The sequence below is a fragment of the Siniperca chuatsi genome, linkage group LG4, assembly GCF_020085105.1.
Source record: "Siniperca chuatsi isolate FFG_IHB_CAS linkage group LG4, ASM2008510v1, whole genome shotgun sequence".
NCBI classification, from domain to species: Eukaryota; Metazoa; Chordata; class Actinopteri; order Centrarchiformes; family Sinipercidae; genus Siniperca; species Siniperca chuatsi.
Window position 1 is genome coordinate 5,040,362 of NC_058045.1, and position 22,949 is coordinate 5,063,310.

At 38.9% G+C, this 22,949-nt stretch overlaps 1 protein-coding gene across 2 annotated transcripts in view; it reads left to right on the forward strand.

Moving 5' to 3' along the window:
- lingo1a (leucine rich repeat and Ig domain containing 1a) overlaps positions 1–22,949 on the forward strand; it is a 130,126-nt gene that overhangs the window by 76,767 nt on the left and 30,410 nt on the right. The window contains exon 3 of one of the 2 annotated variants that reach the window (XR_006377752.1): positions 14,691–14,906. The exons of the other annotated variant lie outside the window; for it this stretch is intronic. The gene's annotated coding sequence lies outside the window, so the exon portion shown is untranslated. Of the gene's footprint in view, positions 1–14,690; positions 14,907–22,949 lie in introns of those variants that run through there. 2 annotated transcript variants of the gene reach the window in all.

The following is a 22,949-nucleotide window of genomic DNA, read 5'->3' on the forward strand; positions in this document are numbered from 1 at the left end:
TGTGCTTCAGTGATTATGAGAGAGCACCAATGGTCTATCATGGAACTGCCATAACACTACTTCCACGAAATGCTATGTTTTGGCTGAGGTAAGAGATTGGTGTGAACATCTGTCTTGAACTCCAATTACTTACATTCACTTCAAGGTGGGATGTAAACTTGTGAACTTGTCTACTGTCAGTAAAGTTCAAAATTACAAAAAATGTATTTCTTTATTTTATTTTTTCATCCCAACCTTTACAAGGTGTTGTAGTCTCCCAAAGTGTAGCATTTCACCTTAACACCAGAGTTACTTTGGTTTGTCTGAACTCAAAATAAAACCACAATCATTACTGTGAATGGTAAGACAGTTGATATCCATCACACAGAATCTGCATTTCAAAGTTTGTGATTCTTAGTTGGTTGTTGATATTATTGTCTTGCTAACATCTGGTCCAGATTGAGATTTTTAATGCTTTAAATCCAGAAATGGAAGAAACATTTCAGCATCTGTGTTACCTAAAACTGACGGATCAGGATTATAAATATAGCTCCTATTTAAAGCCAAGACAGAGTTAGAAAATCTAAAAGATGTGGTTTTATGCTGTTGATGACAAATTGTTAGGAGATTGTTTACTTTGTCCAATCCAAATGTCATCCAGCTATCCAGAGCACATCTGGAGTTCAGTAATTCTTGGCATAAATATGCAGCTATGGCAGTGCCAGAGAGCTAAGAGGCTAGGGGGGGGAATGGTTCATTAATTTACGGGGAGGTCACGTTGCCCACGAGTTTAGTTTGACTTTTGGAAAGTCTTTTCTTCTCACAGTACTGAATATCAGTAAGTTGCTTTGCCTTTCAGCTCGACCTACTTTTGACAGGAAAAGAAAATGATAAGAGAAAAATCACCCCCTTGCACAGTATTTTCCTTTTCTGTCAATAGCCAAAGATTGCAGTTCAAAAGTAGCCTTGTTTTGCGTTTTTTGAAATAAAGCTGAGGCAAAATAGGCCCAGATCTCTTGAAGCAAAATGTGTGTTTGTAGAAGATTTCCTCTAATCCTTGCTGTTAAGCACAAAACAAGAATCCAAGGTCAGCCTTTCAAAGGATGCAGGGGCCATATTTCTATCATGTAAAGGGATTTACAGGGTGCAGCTTTGTGGTACATAAGTGCTCTACTACCATTGTCTCGCAGAATACACACCAACTGTACATATTTATATGAGCACACACACAAAGTCTAACTGAACACAAAAAGCAAAGGCACATGCTTGAAAGGTAACACCCAGGGATAACTTTGAAATGTATGTTTTTGTATGGCTGCACAGTGGTGGCAGTAGTGCACTAAAACTTCAGACAGACATGCTTCTGATGAAGGAAATTTTCATTTCATTGTGTGTTAAAGACAAATAAGTTAAATCGCAGAAAAGGAAAGGTTTCTGAGGCTGAAAAGTAGGCTCTGACTAAGATTCGTGGAATGAACAGGTACCTTCAATACTGACGCCTGTCCTGTAATGTACGTGTTTAAACACTGTTTGCTGTTGGTTTTTGCCGTAAGCTGTTGCCATGGAAACAGGCGGTGTATTCATGTATAGGGGTGTTTGCGAATGGAATATGAAGATACACAAAAGCTTGTCTCTAATAAGAGCATAACTGGGATTTGAAGTATTATCTGTGAATGTCAGCACACTCATTGACACTCAGAGAAGAAATGTAAATACACCACGTTTTCCTACAACTTGTTGGTGTGTGTGTGTTTGTTATACATACCTCATTATTGGGAGTGACATTAAAATGTCCCTGGGAATTAATCTCTGTTGCTTATGATGTATGTTTTAATATGTCATTAATCTTAAATAGGAAATGGCTTTTGTAATTATTTCCACGAGGATCTTGCTTAGAAGAACTGACAGTAGGACGTCAATGTGTTTGCTAAATTAATGAACAATCACAGTAGGCAATGGGATGCCTGATTTTTATTTCTATTTTTTCTTGTTATGTCGCAAGTTCAAAGTTTATGGATCAGAAAAGCGTAGCTTGGTTGAATTGAGTAGTCAAATATTTTGAGTTCTAGCATTTATGTTGAGAGTTTGCAAACTGATTTTGGGCTCAAGGGTCGGCAGCAACTTCCTCTGGTAAAGGTTTATTCTTGTCTCATGCACGCTGTTGTGGTGAGATTCTGCTTTTAAAATGATTGCAAAGCATCGGTGCATGAAGGTCATCGCCCCTCATATTGGTGGATGCGCTACGCTACCAAAGATTATACTACTGAGCTTGATCCAAGGTTGGCCGTTATGGTTTAGAGCTGATTCTACATCAAATATTGATGCGTTTAACAGACGAGAAATGGCTTACAGTGGATGGAGTACAACAGACAGCACAGATGCAGTTCACCAAGAAACACATAGTTGCAGAGTCATGGCGAACAATCTGATGCACAATTATGAATTACAGTTACAATTAGTAGTTGAGTTAACAGTTAACAGTTATTAGTGAGTTGAACAGCAAAAATGACAAGGGAAATGGAAAAGAATAGAATTCAGAAGTCTACTGTACAGTAAAACCATATATCTCCAAAATTGACATTATATCCTGTGTGTTGTGAAAACTGAACACTTCATGGCTCTGTTCGGTAATCTCGACAAGAGCTTCTTTTCCATTGAGATTTGTTGATAAGCCCTTGACACATGGCCCTTGACACATGGCATTGATTATGTTCATTTTGTTTCTGACATTTGGCTGATGTTCTTATCAGGGTTGATTTACAACAGTTGAGCCTGTTGGATTTTAGTGTCTTGTTCAAGGTCAAGGACACTTTCACCGGGCATAGCTGTGAATGGACACATGGGCTGTTGTCAGTTTGATCTCGCTTATGTAAATAGGTCAGTATCTCTGTTTTCTAGGTCACCATGCTGTTCATGCTTGTGATGTCTGTCATGATCATGATTGTACCCTGTCTAGAAGACCATTTCATTTTTTGAATAGACCACTGTCTGAACACCTTTGTAGTTATTTGTATTTTAGGGTCAGCCACGGCAGAAAAAAATACATGCTACTTGTCTTCGGTGTTCACTCTTTTTACCAGAAAAACTGTGTTTTTTTGTGGTGATTTCACTCTATAGTGCATGAAAGAACCTCAGCTTACAGTGAGGGATGTAGCGCAGCTGACACAGGAATCTGTTGCGTACTCATGATTTGTTGTTGGGTCTGCTTTCACAGAAAGAAGAAGGACGAGAAGAATATTCTTATTTCCATCAGTACCCACCTTGCCTCCACTAACTGCACCATTTTCTATTACACGGGAGCGAACTATTCTATTTCCGTAACCTGATTAATGCGCCCCCACACCTAACGGCCACCTCTGCACACACAAAAACCTAATCATTTCTATCTTGTCTCCGGTATGACCTCGCTGCATTCTGCAAAATGTGTGGTTTGTCTCTCCAGCATGCTTAGGAAAGACACCTCAAAACCTATGACGCACTTCATGTGGCATTTGTATTCGTGTTTGGTGTGATGTACTTTCCTTTTTTTGCCGGGCTCATTCAACTAAATTGCACTATTCCCCTGACTCCACAACTACTTGTCTAAACTTCCTGCCATGTTACAAAAAAGGAGGGTAGTTTTGTATTGCCTTTCTGTGTCTTATCTAGTTGCCGTCTGTCTCACAAAATTATTTATTTAGCCAATTTTATTTTAATCTATGCCCATACTCCCAGAAGGGCTTTTGGCAGAACATGTGTTGATAAAAGTTGTTCATGTTATATAAATACTTCACTGTATAAGACCAACTGTGGAATAATTAAATCCCAATTACAAATATTACAAATGTGGGTCATACATTATTTGACTCCATGAGGCTGAATTTTCAAAGCAACATTTAATTTCATCAGAGCCTGGTGACTCCAATAGGATGTCCAGGATTTTCTGTGTCTGCTGGGTGTGAGAATAGGTGATTTGTTGCCAACACGTGAGACAGAACGACTTGATGAGTTACTTTTTGTATCAGGACTGCGTTGCTGTGAGTTTGTTTTGATGACATATTGGTGAAGTGCTGTATGTTTCATGTCTATCAGTCCTGGATTCATAATGTTTTTCCTGCATGATGATCAAAGCTGATGACAGAAAATGTTACCACATACACTGTGCGAAAACTAAACCATTTCTCTCACTCACTTACAATGTAGCCCGTTTTCTAAAGGTGTGGTAGACGGGTGGGAATAAAAGTGACATTGATCACAGAGGTATTCCTCCTCAAGGTCAAGAGAAGAAGTGTAAGCCAGGAACAGAAATGTCAAGAAATTACTTTTTCATCCCCAGTGGCAAACATAATCTTCCATGGAAAGCAAAAAACCCGCAAACAAACAAGAAAAAATGATGTTTTGACTCTTCACGTATTTTTTTTAGCACCCTGTTTTACTTTGTGTTTACAAAAAAAAATCAGGAAAGATTGACAGTTGCTTTAAAAAGGCAAATTTTTTTGTACAATTTATAGTTTCTGGAGGCTGCAGATTCCAAGGAAAAACAATGCGACGATAAAGGAAATTTACCAGAACTGCAATTAAATAGCAACCGTGCTTCATATTCTTATTGTTCTTTATTCAGAGTTAAAAACACTCTGGGTAATGTTTGCAGCAAAATTACAATTGTAGAGGGTTGACGGCTTGAGTGTATCTTAATGAACAACATAATTTGTTCCAAAATTACTGGTTGGAGCTTTACTCAGGTAGAGCTGGACATCACCCCCCCCCCCGAGAGCGGTGAAGTGTGCCAGTGCGATGGTAAGACAGTAAGCAGACCTTAATTGATACTACCAATTATTCTGCTGGCAACAAAGCGTGGGAAGTTACAGTGAGCAGCACATTGGTTTAATGAGACTAGGTATCGCAGTACTGGTTTCAGTGAGTTTGATGAGGACGACCAACAGGGAGAATACTGTGGCTGCCTGCGATGATACAAAACACAGATCACAGGAAGAATCCATTAGACCCACAGTCGGTACCTTGCAGTGTGGGGATACTTGTGTGGGCTTCCAGCACTGTTACCAAGTTGACATCATCTGAGGCACCTGCAGGCAGAAGATTTATATGTTCTCTGTGAGCTTTAGGAGTGTTTAATCGCACATGTAATGTTAGATTCTTCATCATGCCTGCTGATGGTGAAATGAGCCTTCAGTCACTTTGCTCCTTTTAACTGAGAAACCAATCTAAAAATACAGCCTCACTGAAAGCATACATGAACCAGCTGTTTGACAAATAACCTGCCGTGGTACCAAGTGGCAGCAACTAATGTGTCGCATCTGAGGATAATAGTATTGATTGTGAAAGAGTCATTTACTTCCTATTGAGAAGCGATTTGTTGGCTGTTGTTTCTGCAGAACGTGAAGGATGGTTTCTCGATACTGGAGGTGTGGGTCAGTGGATGGGGCTGTGCTGTAGATGATGTGCGCCACCCCAAAGTTCAAGCCAAAGGTGCTTTAATGATCTGGAAAGGGGATCTTTGAAAAAGAGTGAAGGGCAATGAATCATTTGCAAAACAGAGGCATCAAGGTGATCAAAGACCAGAACCCTCAGAGCGTGGCTTCTAATCTTTTCCTCTACCCATGATTACTTGTAGCTCTGAGCATATCATGGTAGGAAGGTGAAAGCAATGTTAGATAATGGCACTATCATGGGAATTACATTAGAACCCTTGAGACTTAAAAAAGGATTTCTTACGAAAGCAGTTATGCAGCCTGTTTGTCTCGAAGCTCTTTCATACCACAACATAGTGTCAGTAGCCTTAAAAGTGAGGTGCTGAGCAGGTCTCAAGGGGCTGTGCCAAATGTCATTGCAAGGTCCTATTTAGACCTTGTAGTGCAAAGGCTTGTTTACAAAGGTGGTAGAAGAATTGAATGTGTTCTGCTCTGATCTGTTAAGCAGTGATTAATTACAGGGTCACATTTAAGATTGGCACAACCGTTAAAAGCGTCAGTAGATTTACAATGTGGAGCCACAGTACTCAGTCAAGTCCGTTTTAATTATATGGCCCAATATCGCAATCAAATCAAAATCACAATTTGTCTAAGGGGCTTTACAGTCTGTACATCATACCTCTGTCCCTAGACCCTTGTCAACTGCCTGTTTCATGGCAAAACATCCAGATTGTCCGCCATTCAGGAATAAACATCTGCATCACACAGTGGGAGAGCTTCAGGATAAATGACACATTCGGCCTTTTAAAAGCCATCCATTTCAAACTCAAATTTCACTGGCATGTACCGCGGATAGTTTCATAAACTAATTCAATTCAGCACGACTATTTTTGATGCAAATCTATCAAGATCACAGTTACCACTGTTAATATTAATAATACCACTTTTCCTCTATTCTATTTATAAACACACTTTTTTTCCAGTCTTGCTGTGTGCAATGTGTCCACTGTAATAAGAAACTACTTCAAACTGAAAAACATACTGCCTCTTCCTCACATCCTGTTTCAATGCTATTAGGCATGTCACGACACCTGGAACGAGGCATTGATGATCTCTGATTAATACAGTTGCAAACAGAGACACAAGGTCTTCTTTTGATTCTGGTGCAGCAGTCCTTTAAAACATGTATTCAGTGGTGACAAAATACAGATGGCACAAAACCTTATGAATCACACAACATTGTTTATAACTAAAAAAAAAAAATTATGAAATAAAAATACACACATAGGGCTTCTTTTTAAAAACTCGCAATCTGGAAAACCTTTCAGATTGCAGATTCACCTTTTTGAAAGCAATTTGAATCATAACTAATATTAATTCTGCAGAATTTGCATACTGAAGATCCATATATTAAACTTAGGTGCTCCCTTACTGGCTGTGTCTGATGCCATCTTGCTACATAAATATAGGCTTCCAACATGAACAGTCAAAACAAGCAAACCACTTGCCAGTGGAGTGGGAAGGGAGAGAAGAGATTTACAAAATGTTTTTGTGAGCTATCTGTTAGTAAAAGAATAACATGAACATTGAAAGTGAAATAATAGTGTAGTTAAGAGCTTTCATCAAGCAGTTGGTATTAAACTTGTTTTGGACTCCCTCTTAGTGCAGAATCATGCACCCATAGATACACTCTTCTAAATTTTCAGTCTGCCTCTACACGCTTATCTGTGCAGAGGCTCCATCTTTGATCTAGTTAGGAACAAAAAAGTAGTGGTACCACCAACATTTGGAACCTGCTAACACTTCCACTTTTTAGGGGGATTAGGGTTAGGGTTAACGGCTTTATTAAAGAGCCAACAGTAGAGGGAGAAAAAGGATGAGGGAGAAAGAGATGGAAAGACATGCAACAATGGTGCCTGATGTGGCATGGCGCCTTAACCCCCAGGCCACTAGGACATGCCACTTCCAATTTAAATAAATGGAGTAACACTAAATTGATGCCATTAATGTTTACTGATCCTTTCAACGGTCTGTTTACAATAGTAATGATTACAGTCAGCAATAAAATGCTTATATTTCATCTGTTTTTTAAACTCTTAAATTATATATGTAAACTTTATAGTCACAAAAGTAGTGGTCTGGCCTTTAGCAGAAACTAACAGCACATAGCAAAGCTTCCTTTGTCCTGTACACAGTCAGATGCCCTACTAGCAACAATATTTAGTTTCTTCTGAGGGGTGTGAAACACAATGAATGCTTATTTTCCCCTGCATTTTGTTGAAGTAATAGAATCACACAGCAATAATAAGTGTTTTCAGCTGAAAAACATTATACACCACTGTTAATACAGGGCGACCCAGCATGTGTCATTGTACACACTTTGCTGAGCCCACCTTGCCCTATCAATCGTTCAGGAGACCTTTTAATCCTGCCGCTTCCCTGTGGCATTGGCTGTTCTCCAGCTGGGAGCAGCCAGTGTTTATTGGCTTTGGTATCAGTAGGATACTTGTGGTGGCCTGCCTCAACTTTTATTTTGAGATTCCTGTCAAGGCAGCTTCGAGTCCCTCTTCGACTTCAGCCATCAATTAGAAACTCTGGTCCACTATGAGACTCCTCAATAGGGTGAAGTCATAGCCACAAATTGTCCCTGAGAGCCACAATTTTTGTCCCCCATGAAACAGAAGTGGAGACTATCGATTGGCCTGTGTCACTCTATTTGTTCGTCAAACATGAAGTTAGTAAGGTTGGGTACCTTTCACATTTGAACCGATACCAGTACCGGTACCTGGAATTCGGCACTGGTACCTAACAGTACCTTTTTCCGGTACTCTCTCTGTGATAACATAAATGTAATTTCTGTTGTAAAAAAACAAGTCTAAACTTTTAAATTTTAATATTGTTATTTATTTAGAACATTTTACCTCACTGCCTTAAAGTTTAGTCATCCGTGGTTGGTAAGTTAACTTCTTCCTGCTGACGGCAGGCGTGCTAACGTTAGCTGCGGCTGCTGCAGGGGACTTGGCTTTCAGACTATCAGACACAGTAGGCAACCCTCTTCAGCTTTAAGATATATTTTGTCTTTGACCAGGTGTTTCCTCGGGTTAGACGTGTTGCCCTGGCCAGCTTATGCAGTGAGTGTTTTCTGCCACGAGTTTTGAAAAGTGTAACCACATTTGCCACCGCTGTCAGCTTGCCATTGCCCTGACTCAGTAGCCCTTTTACCCCGCAGTACTGCCGGAAAGAAGAGCTGTCATTACGTTGGCTTTGCTTTTTGTACACCAAACCAAACAACGGCGGCATAATGCTGCCCCGTGTGTGATTCAGATAGCGGAAAGTACTCCTCAGTGTAGGTCGAGCTGATCGTCATAGCGACGCTATTGCAGCAGTTAGGAAACAACACGCGGGAGCTTTACTTTGTCTTGAGAAGCTGCAGCCTTTATTCACTGACGAACTGTAACCTACACTGTACTTACTGTATTTACTGCCAGGGTGACCGCGTCACTGCTCACCTTTTCCTCTGCACCGCTCGCATTCACCGCCACTCTCTGCTGCTCGCTCGCTCTTGTTCACCCACACACTCACTGCGCACACACATGTGTCCCTGTGACGTGAACAAGTAGCAGGCAGGGGCGACGTAGTCTCGCTTCTCTCTATACTTTACTCTCTCACACAGATGCTCTCAGGTACCGAAATTTGGCACAGACTGATTTAAGTGAATCGGTTCTCGGTAGTATCGACGTAATTCTGTCGGTATCCTTAAAAGTACCGAGTTCGGTACCCGACCCTAAATGTTACTGATGTCCACAACACTTCTCAAATTTCAACAAAACATAGAAGGATGATACATATTCATATTGTGCTTCAGGGTTCAAAATACAGGAACTGACAAAACTAAAGTGTTGAAATTAACGACTAAGGTTATTAACCCATACATGATGTCAAAGAAACTGCCCTGATTTGATGAATCATGCTAGGCTGATAAATATTGGCACACTGTTTTGGTATTTACACTAATTGGTCTGATGAGGCAGTGTAATTAAAGGTCAAAACTTCTGGAAATGAAAGGCCCTAACCCTCTTAGTAAATCATATTTCCCAGATTGGCCAAATGAGGTTGAATTATGGCATGTCTGCATCATTTTGGGGGATGACATTTGTAAATATTTGTTTCCTTCCTGTGAGAGAAAGAAAGGGAATTTGCTGCCAGCACATTAGTGCTGAGTCAAGGAGAAAGTCTGAAGCGAGGGAGCAGCGTGAGAAAACCCAGTGAGAAAAAGTGATCATGGTATTCTGTTCGCTGGGAGACCTGGTTGTACACTGTACATACAGGACTTGAAGGATTTGAATATAAATCAACAGATAGGAGAGCTCGACATAATTTTATGCCAGGCGAGTGATGCCGCAATGTTGGTTATCTTAGGGTAAGTGGGTCAGGGTTAGGCAGGAGATTTGAGGGTGGTGTTGGCATTGTAGCATGCCCTTCTTGTCCAACTGGGTCCCCTATAACTGTAATAGTTAGTCACTGGAGTGATTAGACTAACTGGTCTAGACACAGATTCAGTAACGTCACAACGCTTTCATTGGCCAGCTCTGGGAGACAATCCTGTACTAACTGTATAGGTCTGATTGGTCTGGTTGATCACATTAGCCTTCTCAGTTGATTTCAATATTCAGCACTGACATACTCAAATCAAATAAGCTTTATTGGCATGACTGATCAGAAACCTATATTGCTAAAGCAGTACAGAAAATTATTAACATTGACAGATGATTAGCCATAAATATACAATAGTATGCAAATATCAACAATTATATTAAATACAATATAATAAAGGCATTAAATAACAATTACATTCAATTCAACTTATGGCCATACAGGACAGAAAAGTTGTCCATAATGTATAGAAGGAATGAGTCCAGTAGATAGAATAACATGGGCAGCTGTAATATGTTTAAAGATGTAATCACACAAACACTTACTAGAGAGCTTGTTTCTCTTAGTGTATGACAACAGTCAACATATTTTGCAGCTAATACTGCACACTGACTCTTCTCCACATAGATAGGTATGTTTCTGAGGATCGGGGAGATGGATAAACTCAGGATACATATTTATTTTTTCAAAGAAAACCTCTCTTAAATCCTTATATTTCTCACAGTATAGTAAGAAGTGAAATTCTGTCTCCACCTCTGTTTTAAGACTAAGTGAACACAGGCTGGCCTGTCTGGGTAGCCTGTTCTGCCTGTGAAGGCCTGTTTTTATGGCCAGGCTGTGTCCACTCTGTACATTGTCTCTCAGTCACGGTGGTTAGGTATTCCGCCACCATGCACTTTCTGTTTAGGGTCAAATAGAATTTCCTTTGCGATTTGGTGGTTTCCTTCTAATATTTACTCAATGTATGACAACATCACATGTCCAACTGGTCCAATATGTGATAGTTTCAACATTTCATTGAAGATATGGTGCTAATTTTTAGTGAATGCTGGAGGCCAAAATATCATGTTTTTTGTTGCAACATCATTACATTAAAGGGAAATATTGTAGATGTCCTCTGACATTCATCCTGACATATTTTGGCATCATTGGAAAGTTTGGGATTATGACTAGAATTTAAAATAAAGCCATGAGGGATAAACTGACAAGCAAAATGATTATTAGGATTTTAAGTGCTGCTTATACTTATTCTACCTTTAACGGACATTAGATTGGGATTTTAAAAAACAATGTATATTGTTGATACAGAGACCCTGCCCTCTGCCTTATTTTCTTCTTATTTTGCTGTGTTTGAGACTTTCTGGGTGTCAACCTTTGGGCAGTGATGTGTAGCCTCCAGCCAATAACAGCACAGGCTGTGAGGTTGGTACTCTCTCCTCTGCTTTCTGCTCAAAATCCTTCCCGCAGGGTTGTGCGGCGGTGCGGGCATGTTTCTTTGTGCTTTAGAACATAGACGCTGTGAAACAATGTTTTATTCTTCTGTTTCACTGCTTTGTTGTCTCACTAATGCAGCTCCCTCTCGCCATTCACTCTCTTCCTCCCTCGACCACTGCTCGCTCTCTCTAGCTCGCTGAGCCGGGAGGAGGGGCCAACTTTGAATCGCGTGTTTGCAAACAGCACCCGACAAATCATACTCATTCTGCCTTTAACCAAAAAGTAAAATGATTCCCGAATGTTACTTGTCTTCCATATTAAAACCAGGGATAACATCTGATGTAATGCACAATATCTAGAACATCACTGACTTGATTTTGACAAAGTGTGAGGAATGCCCCCTTGTTTTTCCTTAAAATTACATAGTGATATAACATTTCTTTCATTTCTTTTATGTCATGTACAATATCTTGGATACCACATATCAGTCTTTAATGTAACTTTAGGGGAATAATGCATGCTATGGCACCTTTTTGCTGTTGTCAAATGTAGACTGACATGCCACTACAAAGTCCCCAAAAGGCGGTTCATTATTTGGGGTGAATGACGCGTTTCCTTTTCCTGGATTGGTTTAACTTGCTTAAGCAGTGAGACTGAGCCTCAAGTATCACAGGTACCACAGTTGGAGCAGAAATCGTTGAATAATAACATGGCTGTCCCCTCCTCAGTTTTGGCATGTAATTAACCTTTTAAGCATCGTTTCACTCATCAGTGTCAACTATAATTCTATAAATGCATTATGGCACTGCAGGGGTCTCCTCGTGTGGGAGAAGTCACCTGCTATTTTATTAATAGCTCTTCTGAGGCAGGAAACAGTTAATAAGTGCAAAGTCCTTCCAACTTGAAAGGCATTAATATTAGATAGCATGTACTACTCACAAAACAGAACAATGAACTGCCCAACTATATTCAAAGGAAAATCATGCACTTAATGTCAGAGTCTGTCACTATGCCATACCATAACATACCACATCCGTTTTGCAGCCGCCTTCTCTGGGAGTTGAGAAACTTTTATGGCCCATGTTTTCATCCAAATGCAATTAGTGAATAAAGATACAATGCATACATTTATTATGTTGCTGCAGAAAGACTCCGAAGAACAAGCACACTTAATTTTACCCAGGAATCAATAAACCACAAAACAAAAATAATGCAATACAGAGTGAAAACTACATTTGAACAAGAAAGCTAAACACAATACGGAGACAACTGATCCATCTTCCTCTCCTCCCTCCTCTGCCTCCACTCCCCTCTCTCTTGCAATTACCAGCTTAGCTATACATTAGTTCCCGTAGGTTATGCCTTGTGGTTGTTGCTTCATTTTTAGCAGATGATCTGATTTTTTTTAATCTGCCAGGTTGCATGTTCATTAGCTTTTCCCACTATGTACCTGTGTATAGTTGAAAAGTGTTCATTTGTGGTTTCCTGTACCAGTGAAGCCTGTTTGTTCCTGTTTCCAGTGATCCTTGTCGTTCTGACTGAGTCGAGTAAAATCTATTTACAGCAAACGTCACCTGTCTGAGTCTGAGTCTGCTACTGGGACTGTGCCCCATACAGTATATTCTGTGACATCATGTCTTATTCCCTCAATGAAAGCAAGACAGAAAAAAAAACTAATGAATGCATGTTTCCCTTGTAAAATAGGAAAAACACTGTACTATCCACTGTCATCCCCATATTCTCATGCTGCTCATTTTACCACTTTGTGTTTCTATTTGTTTGTTTTTCTTTATTTACCACTGCTGAGAAAGATATCTTGATCCCAATTACACTACATGAACAAATCAGCAAATTCATACAGGGATCATTTACAAGGACAGCAAACAGTACAACAAGAGGCTGGGACAAAACAATCAAATGGACAACACCAGTGACACTTCTTTTTCTTCCTTTGTTTTCTGTTTTTGCTATGTTGTTTTTGTTCATTTTTTTTCCTCACACCATTAACTGCATATCTGCAGCCATCACATCCCTGCTAGTAGCTACACATAAACTTCTTCACTTACTTCATTTTTTTTAAGACTTCCTGGGCTTATTTTCTGAAGTCCTGGACTATAATTTGAAGCAATCAGAGACACTAAGAAGTGCATCATCACTGAAAAATGGCAACTGTTAAGCAAGCAGATACTCAGTCCCAGTAAGACTCACAATTAAATCAACTTACACTTGTTTTACTGTTACTGCTGGTGCATTTAGTTACATGTACTCTGATAAGTAACTTGAGATGGGGCTCAGTTAACAGCTTTCTTTTTTATTAAGTCCATAATTATGTTGTTAGTGATACTCTCATCGCCGCTAGCGAGCACTACAAGGCAAAATTGTCTTCTCTTCTGACATTGGACTATATTGGGCCCTCTGAGTGGCAAGGAAATGATTACATCAGAAACTTGGGGAAGGGGCGGGGTTCAGCATGAAGCTCCTTGTATTATTTCTGGCTAAGCTCTGCTCAGTGTGGTTTAGTTCAACCCTCTCTAATTACCAGATGACAGAAAAGCAGAGTCCTCTTTGACATTTGACCCCTAAGTCACTTACTTAAAGTCCCATTTTGGCATTTTTGTCATTGAAACTGTTAATAATGAATCCAATGCACTCCCTTACCTTCAGACACACACCACAAGGCGACCGGCATGTTGCTCGGAGGAACACATTGAGAAATGGCCACAACCCTGGAACAAATAAAGCCACCCAAGAGAGCTAGCATTTCCCCACCCAATAATTAAATCAGAAACGGCATGGAAATAATGAGATTCTGCTGACACAATGCAGTGGCCAGAGTGAATGCGATATATGTTGTATCCTCTCCATAGTTTGCCTGCTTGGCTGTGTGTGTGTGAGCAGTCGTGTGTATATGCCCAAACATTTATGTATTTGCCATTTGCCTCTACAGGGTAGACAGGTTGAAGAGGTTAAATGGTTTTATTTGCTATTGCCTGTTTGTGCTGCTGAAACTCCTAACACCATGCTCCTGTGAAATTGCTGTTGTATCGTAGCTGTATCTATCCTCTAACCTGAAAAAAGCTCGGAAAAAATGACACTGTTATGATAACAGATTTCATCCTACTGGTTTTTACAGTGCATTATAATACAAGCAAGCCACTGTGAGAGGAGAGGGAACCCTGCAAGATTCCTCTAAAAATTGTCTGAAAACACAGTTTGTGTTTCCTTTCTTTATTATTCAAATGATCTATTACTCTCCATCATTCACATCATTAGCTTTATCTATTGAATTGAAGTCTGTTTTATATATATTGATTGACAGTTCAGCAGCTTTGTTAAAAGCTGATGAAAATGCTAAAAGTTAGACTCTGCCATGGATAATGTAAGTCTACAAGCTGATACATTTATTTACTTATCCAATCCAGCATTTCTCAACAGTTATTGGACGTACTTTTATGAATTGGGGAAGGCAGCAGGGAGGTGACGTGAAGCTTCTGCCCTTCAGTCAGAAGATCCGGTTTCAAGCCTAAAGATCAACAAGCATCTAGACTGGTAAGTGTCAACTAGGGACTAACATGATGTTCTGTAGCTAATCATGACCTCTGACCTGCCTGTGGATAGGAATGATTAAGAAGAGAATTGTCCTGTGGAGATCAATAAAGTACCATAATTATTATTTATTTGGTGAGGAGGCAATTCAACATTCTAGCCAGTAAGATTGTAATTTTAACACTTGTGAGACTGCTGGTAACCCCAAATTGTTAACAAAAAAAAAATCCCTCAGGGTGATTAAAGAAAAACACTTGTTCTCAGTCAAGTTCTACTGGTTTCTGTTCTAAACGTTTCCAGCAAATGTTGACAGATGCAGCTCTGTTTGACTGCATTCCTGACAGACTTTGGATCACAGTGTGTTGTCCGTGCTGGAATGGGTATTGTTGTAAATCAAACAAGGCAGAACTGTGGATTTTGTTTTCATTTGATTCATTGTGATTAATAAGCCATACACCATGTGGTTTTGTGCTAAACTCAGATAGCAGCTGACAGACTTCTAGCAAGGTCAGAGAAAAATACTCAGGCAATAATTTCCCAGAATAAAGATGAAGACGCAACCGAGATGAGTACACCCTAACTTCCTTGCACAATCTTAGATGGGCACATTGCACTAATCACCAATATATAAGGGGTCTAGTATACTCCAAACAATATCAAATTTGGTGGATTCTTAAGGGCAAATATGGCACAGTATAGTCACTGTGACTGGGCGTCTGTATGTCCAAGTCAAGAGGTGGAGCATGGTGAAGAAGATGATGCTGCTAAAGACAAACTCCACACTCCACTTACACATCAAAGTATGTTTACAAGTCTTGGTGAGTACCACTGCATATGTGAATAACATTGTATAAAGCCTGCTGTGGCTCCCTCTGGAGCTGCATGAAATCTGATAAACTGCCTCAAGTGATGTCACTTTGGTTGGGGATGAAGACTACAAGTTTGAAAATGAAAAAAAAGGAGGGTTGGAGTTAGAAAGGAGTGCGCTTACCAGACCTCTGTAGCCCACTCTTCATATGCATGAGTCTAGCAGCTCGAGGCTACAGTAGCCACTACTAACATAACACACCCAAATCTCTAACAGAGGTTGGCGGTCCAGTTGGATTATGGGTAATGTAGGTACTATTTGACAAGGAATAAGAATGTGTGCAATAAAGAAGACCATATCTCTGCTGCGTCTATTTTTATTCTTTTATTTTTTGCATCTATTTTTATTCTTTTATTTTTTTTACCGTCCATCGTGAGTCCGACAATGCTGATTGCAATGCTAAAGGGATGGAGTACTCTTTTAAATGAAACTACACTTTATCAAAGTAACTCACAGTATAGAGTGAGTTTTTAACCCTGAATTAAGGTTACAGTGCTTCCATTGTGATCACTGGCAGTGTGTAGTTAGCTTATACAGATGCTATGAGTAAGCGGCGGGAGCTGAAGGTTGTTTTTAGGAGGATGGGAGGGTGTATTTACTGGAAGTAGTACGTAACAATGCAGACCCAGAAAGTACCTTCCTTGCCACTAGCCCACAATACACAAATACATTAAAATTAAAGTCTGGGGTTTCAGGAAAAAAACGTGGTTGCTACATTAGGCCTATAACATAGACATTACCTCAGTGCATTAGGGTTAATGGTGCTAGCCTTCAGAGACGAAATGACAGAGTGGGAACATTCTTCGTCCAAGTCGCCACCATCAGGCATCAGATGCAAGCCATTAGCTTTGTGCAAGCTCAGACATTTTCATTGTAAAACGTTTGAGGGGTTAAAAAGTGAGCTGTCTGTCATTTGCTTAGTGTATGAAAATGTTCTGCTAAGAAAACAAATGATTTTTGATGCCCCAGTGGAGCGCTAATGTAGAGCAGATGACAAACAATTCCAGTGTGTTGAAGACAGTTTGTCATGTTGCAAAGCAATGTGAAACTTTGATTTGGCATAACAACATGATAAGACTTTCCATTCTAGTTATGATCATATTTATACATCAATACATCTGTATGTCCTTTGAGTATACTATATAATGAGATAGTATGGATCAACTGATAATACTGGATAGGTTGTGTGAATTTGTTTAACACAAAGCAGAACAAACAGCAAAGAATCACAAAGTCCCCCTGGGATAGTTGTAAATGTGGCTGAATGGGCAGTTATTTGCACAGTTATGAGAGGATTTCAGATGTACTCTATTCCTCACATTATTCATCAAAGCTATACTAGAATAGATTCTGGCTTCATTTGTCTCCCATTTTTTGCCGAAGCCGCTTGTGATTCAATTCAAAGGACACAATAGTGTCAAGAGTGTTTGAGGCAGGTGCCACTGTAACCACTAATATTATACAATAATCAGTGAACATGTTCCTTGGAATTTATAGGTTTTTGTATGAAATATCCTTTATTTATTTTATATATCTTGCCTCATATTTTTTCCATGACTGATGCCTTTCAGTGACAATATTAAATGCATGCATAGCATTAAGAGTGCAAGCATTTGAAAATAAATAATAAATAAGCATTTTTATGTGTGTGACATCAGCAAAATCCATGAACACTGACCATCTATGTCTTTATAAGAAACCTTTGTGAAATCTAAAGTGATTTAATCATATCGTGTTCATATTGTAAACCCAGTCTTACATGAATCAGTACAAAAATGTTTTTTGTACACTTTTCAAAATGGACAGCTTTAACATGTCATGTACTAAGCACTGTATTAAAAGGTCCCTAATGCTTTGGAAGCTTTAATGATGATTGGTGACTTTCCATACTGCTCTTAATTAAATTTCAAATCATAAAATGCCCTTGCTGTATGATGCAACATTGCATCGTGTAGAGGAAAACACACTGAAGACATAAAGGTAATGTCTGTTCATTTACAGGCAGTCAGAAACTGAAGAGAAAATGAGATTAGATCTTCCACAGCATGCAATCACTCAACGGATTTGGCTGTCAACAATTTACTAAAGCCATGGTGGCAGCTATAAAGTGATTGAAATCTCTCTACCCTTCAGAATGGTGTGGTGCTGGTGAGGAGTGGGTGGTGACCCCAAAACCGCTTGAAATAGTGATTACTTTACCATTGTACACTACTCCCAATACCACCTCCCTCACCCTCCTTTACTGTCTGAAAAACAAAAGGATGGGATTGGATTCAGGGACAGATTAGATTTGTGTGTGCGTTCATGTGCCTACATTTGTGGCGACTGTTTTGTCCGTGCACATACTTTTATGTGTGTGCCTGTATTGCACAGAGATCGAGGGGTGGCAACATCTTTTACAAGAAGCTCTTGTGTCAGGAAGCCATTGTCTGCGCTGCGAGATGAAAGGCGAGCAGCTCTGGCGATGGATGGTGCCCTGCAGATGAAAAAAATAAATAAAAATGGAGCCATTGTTTCAGAGGCCATAAGCAGAATATCTGCAGGGGTCTGAGGCCAAAGCACTGCTCGTAATAGCTTGTCTATAGAGAAACACATTTGTCACATTTGTCTCGTTGGTAAAACGAAAACCCAACTGGCTCTCTTTACAAGAAAACTGCATTTAGCACCACTAAATGTATGGTCATAGTTTCACATAACCAACATCAAGTGGTAAAACATATTCAAACATATTCAAACATATATTGGGTGGATATTATTTTACAGTGAGCATATGGGTCCTCCCCAAGAAAGGTTAATGCATTAAGAATGTGTTTCCATAAATCTGTGTGAAAAAAATTAATTCTTGATACTAAAAAAACATACATGGCCTTTAACAGCAAGGAGCAAGTGAAATGGTGGATCTATTTTTATTACTGTTATTTGACAATATAGCTCCACTGGCTGACAACAGACATTCTGTATCTGTCCCTTCTTGTGGAATAAGCAACGATAAAAATAGTTTCTGGAATATAATAATTTGCTTCATTACTTCACAAAACAAATTAACAGGGGGCTTTTTATTAGCTTTTTTCGAGGTTCCCTGGTGTCAAACAACTACCATACTTGCACTTCCACCTTTAAAAACTTGAGAGGGACAACAACCACTTTGAAAGAAGAAAGAAAGTTACATTTTTAGAAGGCAGCAGACAGGGAGGGGGAGAAGAGGAGATAACATGTTTAAATATGATCACAAAAAACAATGAATCCATTTATCAAAAACAACATACATTGTGTATACAGTACAGAAAAAGTGTGTCTTAAAAAAAGTCAGAAATTTTCACTTGCACTTTCACTTATCAAAAATGAGCATGCTGAGTTATTCACAGTACGTTGACAGGTAAATAATGCTTTCACAAGTCATTATTCCAAATTATACTCCTCTGACTCGCAAGGTGATAGCACAAAAATGATGCCATTCCTCACCTCCCTTTACCTTCCATCATTGTCTGCCATCCAGGCTAATAGTTTGGATGCTTACTCTGCAAGAGCTTAACCACCCTTAGGACTCATTGCCAACTGCAAAATATCCTGATGTAGATGGCATCCCCTAGGATCTGTCAGTCATCGTTGATATAACTGGACCTATTTTGCCAGAGTTGCTAAATTATTATGTCAAGGCAGACACCTCTTATAGGAAGTGAAAAGTTGCTTTGAACTTTGATTCTAAAGAGTGGAAAGGATCCTTTTGAAATATCTAATGTAGCTGCCGTCAGAGGCAACTCTCATATATTGTAGTTCACAATATGCACTTTATAGTTAAAAGGTCAATAAATAGTTAAAATCTTCAAAATAATCATTAGAATAAGTAAGTAATATATTTTTGTTAATACATGTCAATTCATTTCATATTATTCAGCTAAAACTATAGAAAAAGTGGGAACCTATTTCCTTTTGTTCCGCTAGGGAATTATTTAATTGCTGCTATCAGGATATTTTTTCCGGTGCACTACATGTAGAAGAGCCAGAAGAGCACACGAGGTGCTGTACGCATGACATGTCTGCAAGAGTTATGCCTATAAGAAGTGCTAAGAAGTTATATTGTCTTTTTGTTTAAAGAAGAAGAAACTGTAACCCTCCAAGTTTATTCCTCTTGAGTTAGAGAGGCCAATGAGGTATGTATTTTTTCCGTGTTAATTGCTTTGCCGTATGTGAATGTGTGTTATGTGACCATGTGTTAATGTATAATTAGTCAATTAAGTGTATTTTCTTATGTGTTGAATGTGCATTTTATTTATTCATTTTGTATGTATTTTTCGTTTAATATTATGTGTAAAACACATTTAGAAGGTTAATTTAAGTTTTACTTATTTCCTTTCATAGTTCTGACGGCATTGTTGGGACATAAAAGGGCTACAAGACAAAAATGTACAAGACATGTTGAAGACTTGTGTCCAAATAAATGTCTGTTAAAAATCAAGAACGACCTGAGCCTTTGCTTCAACTCGAGGGGAGTAATATCTAATGTTTATCCTTTTTCAGTGATGTTAGGTTATTTGCAAAAGTCCTATCACCAAGGTTTGCATAATATGTAATTTCCCAGGTAAAACCAATCTTATTAGGGTTCACCCTCGTAATACAGGTTCAAATTAACCTAAGTGCGAGCAGTTTTGTTGCTGAACACTGAGAAAGCATTTGACTACCAATGAGTGGGAATATTTATGAACACTTAATTCTGTTTGATTTTACACACCATCCTAACTGCACAATATGTCAATAAATTCATCATATTTTTAATTTCCCTTAAATCATAGGTAGAACCCATCTCAATCTCCCAAGTGATTATCAAAGGAACAAAACAGCACATATCTGTGTATGCAGATGACATTTTTCTTTATATATCAGAGATTCAAAACGTTGCTACATGTTCTCTCCAATGTACTTGAATTTATAACAACTAGACTTGTTCAGTCTGGTTATTACAGAAAAATCTCACCTTCCACTAATGGTTACACAGACCAGTATAATACTTATCAAAGGAGATCCAGAAAAAAATGTAACTGGACTTCTTTAGGGACATAGATGACAGGGACATGTTTATGTCAAAATAATAAAGCTATTTTACTGGGCATTTCAGATAAGGGATCTTAAAACTTGGTTTAGTTACACCATGCAGGTTTGTTTCTGGCTTAGTTTTCAGTGACTAGTAGCACATTTAATGTTTTTACATGTGTTTACTCCATGAATACATGGCATCAGGCAAACAGGTAATCTGTCATTATAGGAACATTTTCTATTCTATCTATTGAGGAACTTAATCTGCATTTTCACACTTTGGTCTTTCACCCTTTGCCTACTGACTATGCTTTATAGATTTAAAAGACTACCTGATTCTCCCTGCTCATGAAGTTGAAAGACAGCATCATTGCCCCCAAAAAAAGAAATCTGTATGCTAAAAAACGCAGTAGAAATCAGTGATAATATAGAATACAAGAAGGCAAATTGCATAGGATTATGCAGTCTCATTTGGGCCTCAGTGATAGATTATTCCCCAGCATTCAAAGACATTGTGTTTTGTTCAAGGGTGGAAGTGACTTTGCCAAGACATTGTGAGATAAGAAGCTAACTGTTATTAGTTTAATGGGAATGATAGTCTGCCCAAAGCAGTTTGTACAAGTGGCATGGGCGTATCATTTTTCTTTGCAGTCCTTCTTGCACAGCACTAAAGCTGAGTAGCAGTGAGAGAGCAGCAGCCCGCCAGTTGTTTTGTTGGAAACCACAGAAGACAAAGTGATACTCATATGACAACTGGCCTAACAGAGCTAGGTCCAATTTGCTGCGATTGGTGGGAATCAACCCCCTTGTTATCTCACTGAAATTGAGGACAGATTTTTGTAAATGTCACTTGGATAGAAAGTCTAGTAAAGTATTTATTCTTCATTATACAATGGGCAATGTACACCAAACAATCTCATATTAGTTGATGATTCCACTGCAGCACTAACCTAGGAGTTAGAAAAAAAAAAGCTTGGTTACTTAGTGTGTGTGTGTGTGTGTGTGTGTGTGTGTGTGTGTGTGTGTGTGTGTGTGTTATTATACTACTGTATAATAACCGTGAGGGATATCTTTTGCAATGATAATGGTTACTTACAGTAGATGCTGTGTAGTTAGCTGTTCATTGTGCACATTTCTTCATCTTTATAACCATCGTAAAGATTGTCCTCTGGTGTACTGCCACTGTCTCAAACAGATTTTCATGAGTGTCAGTTTGACACCTTTGCAACATTATGGCTTTAAACTGCCTTTCATTAAAATAGCTTTCATCCAAGGATGCCATACTGCAAAACTGAAATGACTACCTCAAAAACCTATGAAGTCCCTCAACAATATCCGTTACAGTTTGACAGGATGTTATTAGTGTGGATGACTGTTGGATTTTGAATCTGTATTCATGTAGGTTATGCATTTGTGAGGATAAGGCCAGATGTCAGTAATGCCAAATCCAATTCCTTGCACATTTGGTTGCTGCATGCAAGCCCATATTACAATGCTTATTCAGGATCTTGGCAATTCAAAGCCCATTGAGAGTAGTTTTCCCCTCCAACCTCGCCAGATACACTGCTTTCTATTTTCACTGCAGCAGGCGTTTCACATAGCAGAACAATAATACAAGTCAGGGCAAATGAGTGACTGTGTGACAATGAGTGAGTCAATATATGTGTTTATGTATGTGTAAGAGTGTGTGTGTGAGAGAGAGAGAGAGAGAGAGAGAGAGAGAGAGAGAGAGAGAGAATGGGGCTACTTCTAAGGAATAATGCAAATTATCTTCACTACAGCTACCTGTTTGATATATACAATATTTCTGTATACATGTTACTGTCCTGTACAATGCTACAAATAGAAATCTATCCATCCATCCACCTTAGATCACAATATACAGATATACCATCACCCTATAATGACAAAGCAAAAACACATTTTTATACATAATGACAATATACTGACCTTTTAATGCAAATGTGCATATTAATTATATAAAAGAAAATATTAAATTAAAATGGCTTTTGTCATCATGTTCATTAAACATGTTGAAAAAGCATGTTGTGTCTCAAAAATGACAAAGAATCTGTCATACAGGAAATTTCCATGTGTTTGTGTAACTGGGTTCATACAGTGGCAACTGAGAAAGGCAGAACGAGTCTGTGTTTTTGCCAGAAAACCCACAAGGAAGTACAAGAGTTGTTCAGAGATGTCGTAAGCGCCTGTGCCACTAAAGTATATTCAATTTAAAGGTCAGAAGGATA